Here is a 15743-nt window from a genome sequence, read left to right on the forward strand (position 1 = left end):
TATTCTAGCCAACAGATAGCTCATCCTAACTTGAGCCATACATTTTTACAGTTAACAGTGTCCAAAACAATGACAATGTTGATAAATCAAATGAGATACTTAATTTGAACATTAATTTCCTTATTTAGCCTTCTAAAAAGATCCATGCATGGTTGGAACCACAAAGAGTACATCACAGATGCCATCTATCATACTCCTCAAAGCTTTGCTAGATTGCTACTTAAGAAGTGGAGCTTTTCACCAAACCCAAGTATGAGCTTGTTAAGACCTCCAGTTCTATCGCTGATATGAAATCTTGAAGATTGAAAGTATTCCTGTGATACGGTTCATTTATGTGGCTGTCTTACCACTAGGATTTGGATAAAATTATTATACTGTGAGTGGTCTTTCAGTAGATCCCTACTTGAAGTGCAATTAAGTCATATTTGCAGTTTCATATTAAAAGGGTTCTTTATATTCTAGAAATTATTCTAGCCATAATTTCATATCATTCAGCAATCCAGTAAGAGAACAGCTTTATCTCATCACAATACAATCTGCCCAAATTTCTTCTTTTAATTTTATCCTTTTGTAGTTTAAAAAAATTATTGCATTAGTGTTCTTGAATGTAATCAACTGACATATTTGATTGAGACCAGCTGAGTTCAATCAGCTTGTTCAACTACATGGAACCTGTAACTGAATTTATCTTAAATGTAGATTTTTCCAGACTTCAAAGCTAACTTAAATTCATCTTTTGAACTCCTACTATGTGTAGCACACTGAATTATCACTAAATAGAGATGATTTAGAATCCTAGAATCTTGAATCAGTAAAGACATTAGAATTTATCTGGTCCCAGAAACACAATGGGTTCAATCTCAGAAGACTTAATTACAAAGTAACGTATCAACAAGGAAAAAATTATTCATTTATCTTTGTGTGTGTATGTGTGTGTATACATATATTCATAAAATCATTTAATCTTCGTTTTGGTGGAGCCCTTAGAAGTCATCTATCCCAACCAGGCATATCAAATAAAATGTGTTTTCTTTTCAAACATACTTGATAAATTATTTATTCAAACCTACCCTGGTTTCTACTTGAATACTTCAAATTAGTGGCAACCTCTTTTCAAGAAAACCTGCTTCCATTTTGGACAGTCCTAACTATTAAAAAGTTCTTCCCTATATTATGCTAAAATTGGCCTACCAGCAACTTCCAGTTTTCCTTAGTCTTGGCTTTGCTCCCTCTGGAACAAGGCAGAATTAGTTTAATCCCTTCTCTACATGGTGCCCACCTGACCCCACAAAGGCCTTGCCTTCTCTTGGCATCTCCTTGTCTCTCCTGGGAATTGAGAGACTGATTTGTTGTCCCAACTTATCACTCATAGCTACATCATGACATACATTTCATTAACCAATAAAGGCTTCAGCTTCCACACTTCTGTGGTCCTTCCCAGCTTAGAATCCTTGGAGGCTGTAAGTTACTTCAAGTAGTCATTCATTCAGCAAACAATACGGGCCGTCTGCACGTGCTGACTGCCACACCAGGTACTAGAGACAACAAAATGAGCCAGCCCCGCCTAGCTGTCTAATAGCATGGATCCGAGGACCAGCTTGGACAAACCACTTGCTCCGTCTACTTTAGTTTCCTCATCTGTAAGATGAGGGGCTTGCATTTCTAATATACTAAAACCCTTTGAGTTTATGGCTTCAAGTGAAATGAATAGGAAGTACAGAATTCTCAGCAGATCAGAAAATTGTAAGCAAACTGGCTCATCGGCAAGCCTGGAACTGAGAAGCTTCCTTAGGGAATGAAGGAGGATGTTCCTAACCCGAAGGTAGGAACAGATGCGGAGAAAAAAGGCAGGGGGTAAAGGCGTGTATTTCACTAAGCTGATGGGAAATCAGACCTACAAAACTGCACATGTTTGTGGACTATTTACTTCCCAACATTATTCTTATCCAAAGGTATAATCTAATTCCCAGTGGAAGATAGGATGAAATGCACCCAAGTACACCTTTATAAGTCACTCCTTACAATTTATCCTAGAGAAATAATCAGGGAAGTTTACAATATTTTTTTAAATAGTGAAAATGTGGAAATAGCCCATGTCCCATAATAGAGAATTAGCTGAATTATATCTAAGAAAATGCTATATAACCATTAAAAACTACATTATGGAAAAATATTTAAGATTACATAAAAATGTCTAGGGATGATTGGAATAAGAATATATTTACTGACAGTCTCACAGTATGGTCCCAACTTTATAAAATGATAATGGCACAGTACCTAAAATTATTAAAAATATTAAAAATACATACGGTGTACCAATCAGGAGCATTATATGGATGATCTTATTTAATCCTCATAGTAGTCCTGTGAAGAAGGTAACATTACTATTCCCATTTTGCAGATAAGAAGACTGAGGCTTAAAGCGATTTCAGTTATGTGGCATTTTATAAGCAATTAAGATTGATTGAAAAATGAGTAGCACTCATTTAGCAAGTTTCAAAGCCATGATTTTCAGCCGGACTGCAGAGCCCCTGTTCTGAATCACTGCCCTACATTAAGTATAAAGAAAATCTGTGCCCAAATGTTGACAGTACGTATATCAGCTGGCTGGCTTTGGAGTGGTCTTATTTCTTCCATTAGCTTATCTGTAGTTTCCAAATGTTCCATCATAAACATGTGTTATGTTGGTAATCAAGGAGAAAGTGGTAAAATAGACACTGTAGTGGGATATAAAATTCTTAAAAGAACTCAAAGTGCCTCATTCTTCATTTCAAAACAAGTAAAGAAGGGTGCTGCAGATTGGCCTCATTAGAGATGGTTCTAAACACTAGTGAGACGCAGATGAAAATCATGCCTGGAGCATGGCGAGTTTTTCCAAAGCCTCTCGCTTATATTTTTATATCATCTGATTCCAGTATTCCTTCTATCTCACATTTTATTCCATTTTAAGTCCTATTTTATTTTTTGGTCATCATCCTGCCTCTTGACCTGACACCTGGTCCCATTTCCAACTCCTTCTCCTCTTCAGTCCCCTCATGAGCCCCAGCGGCATTGCGATTCTCTCTCATCCTCTCCCAGGACAACCTCCTTGCCCACTGTCCCTGCTCTGTCTTCTACAGGGACACGCTTCCCCCAGATCTTCACGTGGCAGGTTCCTTCCTGTCATCCAAATTTTAGCTTGAGTGCCACTGCTCCGGAAAAGCCGAACCTGACCACCTAGTTGCCGTCAGAGCACCTAGAGTTCTTTCATCCTTATATTTATCTCTGGGTCTTTTCCTGTTTGTTTTTGTCTGTTTGTTGTCTTTTTACTTTAAAATGTAACTTCCCTAAGAAAGAGGGCTTTGTCTCTTATTTACCACTATACCCCAATATCTAGAACAATATCTGGTACCTTTGAGTATTCAGTAAATATTTGTGCAATTAATGGCTGGCTGGCTGATTGTTAATCACCTAATGTGGGCAGCACTTCTTTCTGTCTGTTGTTGCATATAAAGTGCCGTATCACCTCCTAATATCATTTAGTATTTACATGTTCCTGGTTGATGGAAGCAGTTCTGTCTGCGGCATACGGATTTCTGCCAGGGGCTATGCAGAGATGTCCTCTGTGGTTGTCTTGGTCTCAACATCAGTCAGTGGGACATATTTAGAACAATACAGGTGGCACCCACCAGTCCTTGCCACAGAGTAATACTGCACATGTTTTATATTTTACATGGCATGAACTAGTTTCTATATATACTACATAATCCCTGACAATACACAATTCAACTGTTTGTGCTAAAATGCCCTAAAATACAGTCTCTTCTACGAGAGAAAAGACAACTAATGCCGCATGCACGTTTATTGCATAGCTCCACTGAGCTGGGAACCTGTTAACGTACAAAGGCTGACATTGCTCAGGCTCAAGTGGAACTATTAGATGTAGTGAGGATTTGTAGGGGGGGAGGCTTTTGCCTCTATATCTTACATTTTATTGAAAAAATCACAGAAAATTCATCTCTGCTCAAAATATTGTAGTTTTAGGACAAATAACCAAATTTTCCCATTCTAGGCTTTAAAAAAAAAATCTCCCCTGAACAAAAAGGGAAAGGAGCTTACTCTGTGCTTCCTCTTGGATTTTCTTTCTAGCCAGCATCCTAAATGCTCTTGTCAGCTACAGCAGTTCCCTAGGAAGGATGCACAAAGAGTCTCAGAAGTGGGAAGCAGGGAAGGAGCCCTGGGAGCTCAGTGAGGCCTGAAGCTACCTCCCAGGAATGGAGGTCCCTAGAGAGAACTCTGTTGCATCTACGGAGGAGAGAGAAGGTCACGTGGGCAGTCAGCACACCTGCAACCACATTCGAAAAATACATCCTTTATCGCTGTTAGCAAGGCAGGGAAGAGCCAGCATCTGGTAGTATTATTGTATTTAGTTAGTCAGTCTTGCTAGCTGCCTCAGCCTTCAGATTAACTGGATTTAGCAACAAATTTAACAGACATGTTTAGGCTCTTTCTATGGGCTGGATGCTAGGAATAGAAAATTGAATAAGACAGCCTCTGCCCTTAAAGAGCTAGAAGAATCACAGGTATATGCACACAGCTCCGGGAATCACACAAGTAGAGCTTATCACGTGTCACGGTTACTGTGGGTTTACACGCCATCTCCACACTAGACTTTGACCTCTTCACAGGCAGGACCGTGTCGCATCCTTCTTTGTGCTCTCAGCACTTTTCAGAGTCTGGTGCAGAGCAAGCCCCACAAATGTTTGCTGGATAAATAAAGGGACAAAGTAGGAACTGGTTCCTCCAATGCATCTATTCCGCGAACATCTCTTCTTTAATGGGTGCTTAAGAAATATCACAAACTTAACTAACAGAAAGAAGATGAACTTGTGTCCCTGAAACCAAAGTCATGTTTCACTTGGCTCCAATACTATTATAATGCTTGTGGTGTGTATTTTAACCAGTGTTTTCACAGCTCTACTTACACCCTACGGGAGATCTTCTTGTGAGCAAATCTTGAAAAAGAATAATGAAATATCTGAATGAAGATGCATAGATAAAGGGAAGTACAGTGGTCAGAAGCAAGAAAAAGAGCAGGAAGTATAATTTTAAATCCTTTTGGCTAATTGAGTCTATTAAATTCTACCAAAACCTCCAAATTCTAGAGCTCTGGTTTATCCCCAGACCCTGATTCTCTTCCCGTTGAGCCTCACAAGTGAGGCTGTGCTATTGCTTGTGATAGTTTAAAACGTCCACAAATTCTTTGATATTCCCTTCAAAATATGGAGCTTAGTTCTCCTCCCCTTGAGTGTGGACTGGGCTTAGTGATTCACCTTTAATAAATAGAATAAAGTGGGGGCGCCTGGGTGGTGCAGTCAGTTGAGCGTCCGACTCTTGGTTTTGGCTCAGGTCATGATCTCAGGGTTGTGAGATCGAGCCGCACTCCGGCTCTGCACTCAGCACAGAGTCTGCTTAAGTTTCTCTTTCCCTCTCCCTCTGCCCCTTCCCCCTGTGCACTCATGCATTCTCCATCTCTCTCCCTCTCTCTCTCTCTAATAAATAAATCTTTAAAAAAAATAAAATAAACAGAATAAGTGGAAGTCATGGTGTGTAACTTTAAAGATTAGGTCATAAAAGGCACTGGGGCCTCTTCCTTGTTCTCTCTCTCTCTCATGGCTCACTTGTTCTGGAGGAAATCCAGCTGCCATGTCATGAGAACCCTTAGCAGGTGAGGAACCACGCATTCTACCAACAGCCAATGAGGACCTGAGGCCTCCTGTCAACAGCCATGTATGTGAGCCATCTTGTAAGTGGGTCCCCTGCAAACTCCATTAAGCCTTGGAATGACTGCAGGCCCAGCCAGCAGCTTAATTCCAACTTCAGGAGAGACCCCAAGTAAGAATCACCCAGCTAAGCTATTCCCAAATTCCTGACCCTCAGAAACTGTATGGTGTAGTAAATGTTTGGTTTTTTTAAAGTTGCTATGTGTTGGGGTAATTTGCTAAGGGGATAGATAATTATTGCATTGTCCTACTCCTCCAAGCCCTGTTCTATTCCTTACTCTTTGCCTCATCTCCATCCCCAATGCATTTTGGTTCTTCAAAAATGGAAGGATTACCCTTGTAGCATAGAGAGAAGGTATTCATTCACCCTAGAATGTAGTCTTTCAGAGTCTGGTGCAGACCACCTCCTCCCATTTCTACCAGTCCTCCCATTTTTTACCAGTCCTCCACTTATCTTCCCCAATCACCAGAGGAGTATGAACAAAGACCTTTTTGTGACAGTCCACATTCCTTAGGGACATACTCATCCCTTCACCAAGGTTCTGGTCAGGGTCTTGCCTTTTCTTCTTCACAGTCTGTGGACCTCCCTTTATGACAAGCCACATTTTTCCATTTCTACATCCTATCACAAAGGACACAGCCCTCAAGATAATTTCTCTTCAGGCTTTGGACTAACTTTCTTCCAGGAGTCCTTTATGATAAATTATAGGCAAATTGGTAATTACTGTTTAAGAACATGAATAGTAAAAGACTTTAATGCTAACTAGTACTCCTCATTCTATCTCTCTGCTAAGTTTAACTAGGAGATGCCATATTCAAAACAACTCAACAGCTAAATCCAGTTCTAGTGATGTAAGCAAAAAAGGTCTTTCCGTATAGTTTTGTTTTCACCTGAAGTTAATCTGTGTGTATGTACCATAGATCTGATAGGCACCTCCGAAATAGTAAATGATTGAAGGAAATTGGAGACCGTTCTCAAACTGTTTTTATTAACATAAAATTATGTAAGACATTGCTGACTTGGGGGCCCTTCCACATGAAGATGACCTGCCTCTAGCACACCCTCGTACCTCCTTTTGCTTTGTAGGACAGTGTCAGCTCTTTGAAGTCTGTAGAAGAGATTAATGGGTCAGACACTACTTAAATCATTCTGACTTAGATTCGGTATCCAGAGAAGAGATACTCTTTTGAAAATATCTGAAAGCATGTTTGGACAACATTGAAGGAATCTTGAGATTAACTGCAAGGATACAGATTTCCTAACGCTTATGATGTCATGTTAGCTAACAAGCTTCCCATGTCGAACTAGATAGATTACATAGAGATTAGATGTATTCTGCAAACTTAGTATACTGTGCATTGGGAAATTGGCCAAAGTTCCTGTTTTCTCATACTGATTCAATTTCCTTTCATTTTAAACAAACAAAAGTTGATTCCAAAACAATATAAAGCATACATAAGAATTATTGCAGAGTGGCTTGTGATAAACCCTCATAGGTGATATAGATGAAAATATAAAGAGGTGTAAGATGGTCTTAAATAAATTTATGGGTAGATGATCTATTTAAAGGAAGAGAGTTATTTTGAGTCTGGCTCTAATTTTTTAAAATTAGTGCTATGGATAGTTACCATATTCTTTCACTGTTCCTTGATATACACTGTGTAAATACTAAACTAATAAAATCTTTGACTTGACACATTCTAACAAAACTTCAGTTATACCCAGATTGATCTTCTAGACCATTATATTTGTAGACAAGCTCCAGACCCAAAAAGTAGCTTGGATAAATTCTCCTAACTTCAGATCAGAGAAATATAGGATCTGCATTCTGGACATGATCTCATCAACATTACTGAGCAAAATAATGCAGAAGAAAGTGAACATGAAAAGATAGAAACTCCATCTGAGCCAGCCTTGAGCGGTTATAGACTGCTCTGTGCTCTGAGCATTTACAAGATAAGGACAATAATTTTATCCCTTCCTCCTCAAAGAGATTCTCTAAAGATCAGTGAGACTACAGTTGAAAGTAATTTAAACAATTTGTTGGAAGGCTCTGTACCCAGGAATCACATGTTAAACTTACATGAAAAAGGTGAGGAAGCATAATAATGTATGTGTGAAAAGTCTCAAATTGGACATGGGTCTTGGTTCTAATCATGCCAATATCTTACCATTTCGGCCTCAGCTTTCTCATCAGTAAAATGAGAGGTTTGAATTATACTGAGGTTTTATGTACTTGGTCTATAAAATTAGGTGGAAAATGGATGAGCATTTTAATAATTGTGCATTTATCTTAATATATATTAGAAAAATATAACTAGAACTTCAAAGTGATGATTTCATGGACATAATTTAGGCAAGGCTAGAGTAGACTTGGCCTATTTAAGTAAAAGAACTGTATCAATTACAAGATATATTAAGTAAGTAATGATAGAATATGGAAATGATAGAATATGGAAGTGGCTCAGTTGATTAGGCGTCTGCCTAATCAGATTGTAGTTATGATCAAATGACTTAAGTTTAAGAAATACTGGGATTGATGATTGTGCAGTCCAGTATTAGTTAGGGTAATACTAATAGCTGTAAAATATTCCCCAAAATGCAATTGCACAAACAAAATAGCTTATTTCTTCTGTTAAAAATTAAAGTGCCAAACTAGCAGGCAGCTCTGCTCCACGCCATCATTCAGAGACCCAGGTTCCTTGCAGCTTGTTTCTCCCCAGTTCCTTAGGGTGTTATCCTCATCTGTATGGTCAAAGCCAAGTTGCAAGTGTCTTCTTGCTCCACCCCAAAGAGACTTTGGAGGAGGCAGGCCCACCTTCCTAAAAGCTCCAGCCCAGATCTCATCTGCTCACATTCCATTAGCTGGAGCTGAGTCAGACACATTACAACACCACCACCTCTCATTCCCCAAACTGCAAGGGAGGCTAGGAAATGGCCACAGTTCTATCACCACAGAAGAAAGGAGAGGGTGTTTTGACTGACAGCTAGCAGTCTCTGCTACGGGAACCTTCCAGTTCTGATATTTGTAGGAAAATTAGAACACCTCTTCCTCTTCTCTCTCTCTGTCTCTCTGCCTTTGTCTCTCTGTCTGTTTCTCTCCCTCCTTTCCTCCCTCTCCCTCCCTCTCTTTCTGTCTTCTGGATTTCTTTTACTTTTAGGGGCAGTCATTAAATAACTTCCTAAGAACTTTTTTCCCTAAGAAGAATAATGTAATTCTATTTCTCTGGAATATTCAAAAGCCCATTTCTTGAATAACAATGCTGCCCCATATAAACCAATCATCAGTATTCTATAAAACATCCTGTAATGTTGGGGCACCTGGGTGGCTCAGTCATTAAGCTTCTGCCTTTGGCTCAGGTCATGGTCCCAGGGTCCTGGGATCAAGCCCCACATCGGGTTCCTTGCTTAGCGGGTAGTCTGCTTCTCCCTCTCCCACTCCCCCTGCTTGTGTTCCCTCTCTCACTGTGTCTCTCTCTCTGTCAAATAAATAAAATCTTTAAAAAAAAATCCTGTAATGTTGAATATTATTATTGCCAGTTGATTGAAAAGGAATAAAAATAAGATCTGTAGGTTAAAATCTTATTTTTGTCAAATAATGGAACTCAGGGATTAAAATAGGTCTGTCTTTAGTTCTATATTTAAGTCAGGAGAGCTATCTGTCCATTTTGGTTTTGAAAGACTTTTTATAAAATAAAATCTAAATCCTGAATGATGAGAGACATCTCTTTTCTGATGACACTTAAGCTGTGCATTGGTTTAATAAGTAGAACATCAAGCACACAACCATACAGAGTTCAGGGGAGAATCAATAAACTCGCTGTGAGCAAAGTGACATCTTGAATTTCTTTTATTCATTTTATTAAAGTATATAATATATCTTATAATGCTGGATACATAGTTGATGTTCAGTGGCTCAGTTGATTAGGCGTCTGCCTTTGGCTCAGGTCATGATCCCAGGGTCCTGGGATCAAGCCCCACTTCGGGCTGTCTGCTCAGTGGAGAGCCTGCTTCTCCCTTTCCCTCTGCCCCTCCCCCCACCCCACTCATGCTCTCTCTCTCACTCTGCCTCAAATAAATAAATAAAATCTTTATAAATACATACATATATACATACCTCCTACTGATTAAGAAAGCAGTCCTTGGGCGCCTGGGTGGCTCAGTTGGTTAAGCAACTGCCTTCGGCTCAGGTCATGATCCTGGAGTCCCTGGATCGAGTCCCGCATCGGGCTCCCTGCTCGGCAGGGAGCCTGCTTCTCCCTCTGACCCTCCCCCCTCTCATGCGCTCTCTCTCTCTCATTCTCTCTCTCAAATAAATAAATAAAATCTTAAAAAAAAAAAAAAAAGAAAGCAGTCCTTTTCCATGAAGGTAGCCAGTTCTATGTCTTCTATCCAAACGACCAATCATCAGTCTCTTAGATCTTGCATTAGTCATGGTTCTCCAAAGAAACAGAATCAGTAGGATATATAAAGACAAAGGAAGAGAGAATGATTTATTATAAAGAATTGGCTCACATGCTTATGGAGGCTAGAAGTCCCACAATCTGCTGTCTGTAAGCTGGAGACCCAGGAACCCTGGTGGTGGCGTTCCAGTCCAAATCCAAAGACCTAGGGACCAGAAGAGCTGATGGTGTAAGTCCCATCTGAGGACAGGAGAAGAGCAATGTCCCAGCTCATTCAGACAGGCAGAGGGAAGAATTCTCCCTTCCTTGGCCTTTTTGTTCTATTCAGACCCTCAACAGATTAGATGATGCCCACACGCGGAAAAGGCAGCCCTCTGTCTTACTTAGTATTCCGACTCAAATGTTAATCTCATCTAAAAACACCCTCACAGACACACTCAGAAATAATGTTTAACCAAGTATTTGGGCACCCCATGACCAAGTCAATTTGATACATAAAATTAGGCATCACAGATCCTAATGATGGTCCCAGAGTTCCCCAGTCTTCTCTGGAACCTCTGTTACTTTCCTATGAGAGATGTCACAGGCCATGTTAGAATTTGTACCTGTACCACGGATTCATAGGGCCCACCCCATCGCTATAGAGGAGCTGAAATTCAGGGACGCTAAGGAATTTGCCCAAGCACACACTGCTGATGACTGGCAGGCAGAACTAGAACCCACATTTACATATTCCCTTGGAGCTGTTTTTTTTCCTGCTGTTGGAGCTATTGATAGAAGGAGGAAATTCTTAATTCAGATCGTAAACCATATTAAAAATTAATTGAACTTGAAATTTGGTTTGGAGATGTATTTTTTCCTTACATCAGGTTTCTTTTATTAATATGTTGATTTTAATTTATATTAAAACTACTTGTTGGGGCGCCTGGGTGGCTCAGTCGTTAAGCTTCTGCCTTCCCCCCGGGGTCATGATCCCAGGGTCCTGGGATCGAGCCCCGCATTGGGCTCCCTGCTCGGCAGGAAGCCTGCTTCTCCCTCTCACACTCCCCTTGCTTGTGTTCCCTCTCTCGCTGTATCTCTCTCTGTGTCAAATAAATAAAATAAAATCTTAAAAAAACAAACAAAAACTACTTGTTATTCTTTGAAATACACACCAGCCTCTGACAAGGGTAGCCACCTTTAATAGACCAAGAGGGCTGGAGGCACGGACAGAGAGTAAGTTAAAGGCTGAGACGTGTTAAAACATAGCTCGTGTTGGAGGTGTTAACATACATGAACCACATCCAAATAATTGGAGATTAATTTGATTTCCTGTGAAATGCTGAATTGCAGGATGAAATCTGAGAATAAATGGATAAATAAATAACCTGAAGTCAAGCCCCCAAATCAGAACTTTATGGCTCTTAAACACTAGTTGCTTCCTAGATCAAAAAGATTGGACAGTCACAGAAAAGGGATGAGTAGTCAAATATTCGGCTCCTGTGTCCACGGTTCTGGAGTGCAAATGCAGACATATGCAATATAGACTGAATACTGGAGCTGATGGCCGAAGGGAAGTAGACAAATCATTCGATCCTTAATCCTAAATGTTAAAAAAGATTTTATTTTCACCGAGTAAGTGAAATCAATCTGAATGTGTTTGCCCCAGTTAAACTCAGGTGTGTTTCTGTGATAGGAACAGGTTGTTTATTGAGGCCATTTATGCAGCCCCCAAAGTAAAGAACACACATGAGAAAACTACATTTGAAGTTAACCACTTCCTTTTCTAAATCATTTCTTAAGATTCATTTGGTCTTCAGAGGATAGTCTTCCTTTTCAAAATCAGCCACTTTTTAATACTGAAGCACTTATTTTTTTTTTAAGATTTTATTTATTTGATAGAGAGAGACACAGCGAGAGAGGGAACACAAGCAGGGGGAGTGGGAGAGGGAGAAGCAGGCTTCCCGCTGAGCAGGGAGCCCGATGTGGGGCTCGATCCCAGGACCCTGGGACCATGACCTGAGCCGAAGGCAGACACTTAACAACTGAGCCACTCAGACGCCCAATACTAAAACATTTAGTTTCTACCTATAGTAAACAGATTGGATTGTGAGCATCAGATTTAAAAATCACCTCATACATTTGGTTTTAGCTTTAACTGGCCAGGTAGCAATAATACAGTATGGTCTTCAAAACTGGAATTATATTTTTTATTAGAGAAGTTTTGATTTTATGGGGGCTCCTGGGTGGCTCAGTCATTAAGCGTCTGCCTTCAGCTCAGATCATGATCCCAGGGTCCTGGAATCAAGCGCCACATCGGGCTCCTGCTCTGCGGGAAGCCTGCTTCTCCCTCTCCCACTCCCCCTGCTTGTGTTCCCTCTGTCGCTGTGTCTCTCTCTGTCAAATAAATTAATAAAATCTTAAAAAAAGAAGTTTGATTTTGTGGACCCACCAAATCACAGGGATTATTTTGGTCAATAATAAGAATATATCTCATTCAATATAATGTTTTTGCATCCTTCAGGTTGCCTGGGATGGTTGAGAACACACACAGGTACACTTATGTACACACACACAAACACATATACACAAACCCACACAAATACACACACACCACTATAAATTTAGGTAGAGGTTCTGACTTCTTCAGGCAAGGACCCGCGAGCATAATGGAACTGAAGTGGCCACATAAGCAGAAACAGGTGCAGCTCTCAGTGTAGCTTCCTGTAGCCCCAGAGCCCCAAACTTGGGTGTGCAGCTGAAGGTGACACTAACTCCATGAGGCAGCCTTCTTGTACTTGGACTTTGCCTCATTACTCAGGAAGAGCTTACGCGGTCTGTCCTGAGCCCATTTGGTTCTCAGGCTAGATGCCAGTGTCAGGAAAGATGGGGCCTCATGCTGTGTGTCTGCTGAGGGAAGGGAAGAAAAATGGCAGAAATACGGCTCAGTGGCCCCAAACACAATCTGTACCTCTAGCTCTGGGCTTTCCAGAAAGCCTACTGTTATTCTCCTAAACATAATCCTAACTTTTATCAAAATTTAAAAGTACACATGGACTTTTAGAAAATAGCAGAAGGAAATGCAAAGGTATCAACAATGATTAATAATGTATCTCTGGATGGTAAGATTGAGAGATTCTTAATTTTCCATTGGCAATTTCAATGTTTTTTCAGGTTATCTATAATGAAAATGTATTGATTTCATAAATACAAAATAAGGTTGTTTGTTTTTGTATCAGATCGGAGTCAAGAAAGTTGGGTGGTAATTCTCCTCTGCCACTGTCTGCCCTGGGAGGCTTGGACAAGTCCCTTTCCCTCTCTGGGCCTCAATTGCTACTTTTGTAACATGGACCATTACATTAGATCCATGGTACCCTAATTTGGCTGCCCATTGGAACCACCTGGGAAGCTTCCAAAAAGCCTGATGCCTGTGCCCCACCCCCAGAGACTGTGATTTCCTTGGCCCTGGCTGTGGCCTTGGACTTTTTGAAAGGATCCCCAGGTGACTCCGTGCAGACAAGTTTGGGAATCTCTGGATTCCAAGATTTCTAAGGCTTTCACCTGCTGAGATGGTCTTTGAGTCTCTGATTCTTCACTTTTGCCAAGGACTATCTATCCCTGAATATCGGTTCCATTTTTATCAATTGATAAGAAAGAATATTCCAAAACTTCCCTAAGTGACCCATTTTGATGCTTGCAATAGTGTCAATCAGAATATATTTTCTTGTATCTAATCTAAATTCCTCCTGCAGCAGTTTAAGCCAAGATGGGAAAAGAGAACATCTAGTTACGACTGGATTTGTTGTTGAATTACTCGCATGAACTTATATCACCAGCGTTGGTCATTTTCATTGCTAACTAAATTCTCTTATTACCAGATCTTTATCTAACAAGCTCCTTGTCAAGGTCCTAATAGTGAGAGGGAAAAGCAAGTTTACTTACTGCTATATTCCCAGACTATATTTTCCAGTTTCTGCCAAAATCATTTCTAGGTCCATTTTGCTGTGAAGTTCTTAGGGATAATATATTTTCAATCTTTTAATGTTTTTTTTTTTAAGCCTGGGAATAATAATTTCAAAAGAATATATCACTAGGATTGAAGCATTTTTTTAAAAGATAGGAGGCCATCTTCCTCCTTACCTACTATATCTATATCTGTCTTTGCAGTTTCTTTTCATCTCTGTCTGTCCTTTATCATCTTAAGTGGCCACTGAATTATATATTTTATTGTATTTTTACATTTTGTTTTAATGTATTTTATTATTGGTTGAGTATTCTTTTAATGTTCCTTATTGCTTTCCTTAGCCTTCTTCCCCGATTTTCTCTATCACTCTTCAGTGTTTTTCTCCCCTTATTAGTATACTTATTGAAGTTAACACATTTCAACAAAACGAATTACGAGAGATATGTCACAAGACACATTCTGGGCAAATGCTCAAGGTTCAACGATAATGGCTAAAAATACTGTGCCGTTTACAAAATAATTCTACCCCACACTGAAAACATATGGTTGGACACTCTTTACAGCCGTACCAGGATTCAAGAAGGATGAATGACACGAGCAGGAGCCCTCTTTTTCATTAAAAATAGGTTCTGGCTTTAGCTCTTCACACTAGCTCCAAAGCCAACTTTGTTCTTTATGTATCTGTGACCATTCAACGTGAACCTTTCTTGCGTCTTGCTCTGCCCATTCATTTGCAAACGCCACTAGACATAGTCCCCTCTCCTGGTTCCAGAACTCTGGTTACAGAGCCCTGATGGCCTCGGAACTGCGTGGAGGGACCTGGTTGCACATCACAGCTGTGTCGTGTCTGGGCCTTAACAGCAGCAGGATACAAGTTGACAGTGCATGTGTGATAGCGCCTCATGGTTAAACATGAGATTGAGCAGCAGTGCCATCCAGTCAAATTTTTCCAGTTCGTTGGACTTCGTGGTTTTTACAGGATCTTTGAAATATCTTCAGAAGAACAAGAGCACTGTACATAAACCCACTTAACGATGCTAACTGCTAAAGAACCGTTGTGATAGGACATTAACCACACTATATGCCTTTTATCTCCTCTACACCAGTGATATCCAAATTGTTTCTGTGGTGAAATGGGGATGTTTCTAAAGCTTTGTCAAAGGAGGTTTCTCTTGTAGAAAATGTGGATGTGAAATGTGCGGAACAGAAAGCATCTTCTGCTTCGGGAACATAAGCACAAGTAGAGAGCTCTGAGCATGTTCTGTGGGTTTGATAAGGTAACCATAAACCTGCCCATGGAGTCTGAGGGGAATACATAAGCAAGGGAGAACAACTTAAAGTCATCTTGGAAGTTAAATTGATCCTCACAACTTGAATCATACATTCATTTATTTGCTTAAAAAACATGACTTATTTATTTGTTTGTTTATTTAAAAAGTGACTATTATTGTCAGACCCTACGTTAGGCATAGAGATAGTGAAATGGGAGATACTAACCCTGCCCTCAACTTGCTCAAATATCTGGTGGAAGATAAAAATAACTAAGAATCCTGAGGCACCTGGGTGGCTCAGTCGGTTAAGCATCTGCCTTCGGCTCAGGTCATGATCCCAGCATCCTGAGATCAAGCCTCGAA

General features: G+C 40.2%; 1 protein-coding gene across 5 annotated transcripts in view; it reads left to right on the top strand.

The window, feature by feature from the left end:
* Positions 1 to 15743, top strand: part of PEX5L (peroxisomal biogenesis factor 5 like) — a 218511-nt gene that overhangs the window by 156325 nt on the left and 46443 nt on the right. The gene's annotated exons all lie outside the window — the stretch shown is intronic.

This window comes from Mirounga angustirostris, unplaced genomic scaffold (genome assembly GCF_029215605.1).
Source record: "Mirounga angustirostris isolate CCGP_5_RB_7025 unplaced genomic scaffold, mMirAng1.0.hap1 SCAF_1, whole genome shotgun sequence".
NCBI classification, from domain to species: domain Eukaryota; kingdom Metazoa; phylum Chordata; class Mammalia; order Carnivora; family Phocidae; genus Mirounga; species Mirounga angustirostris.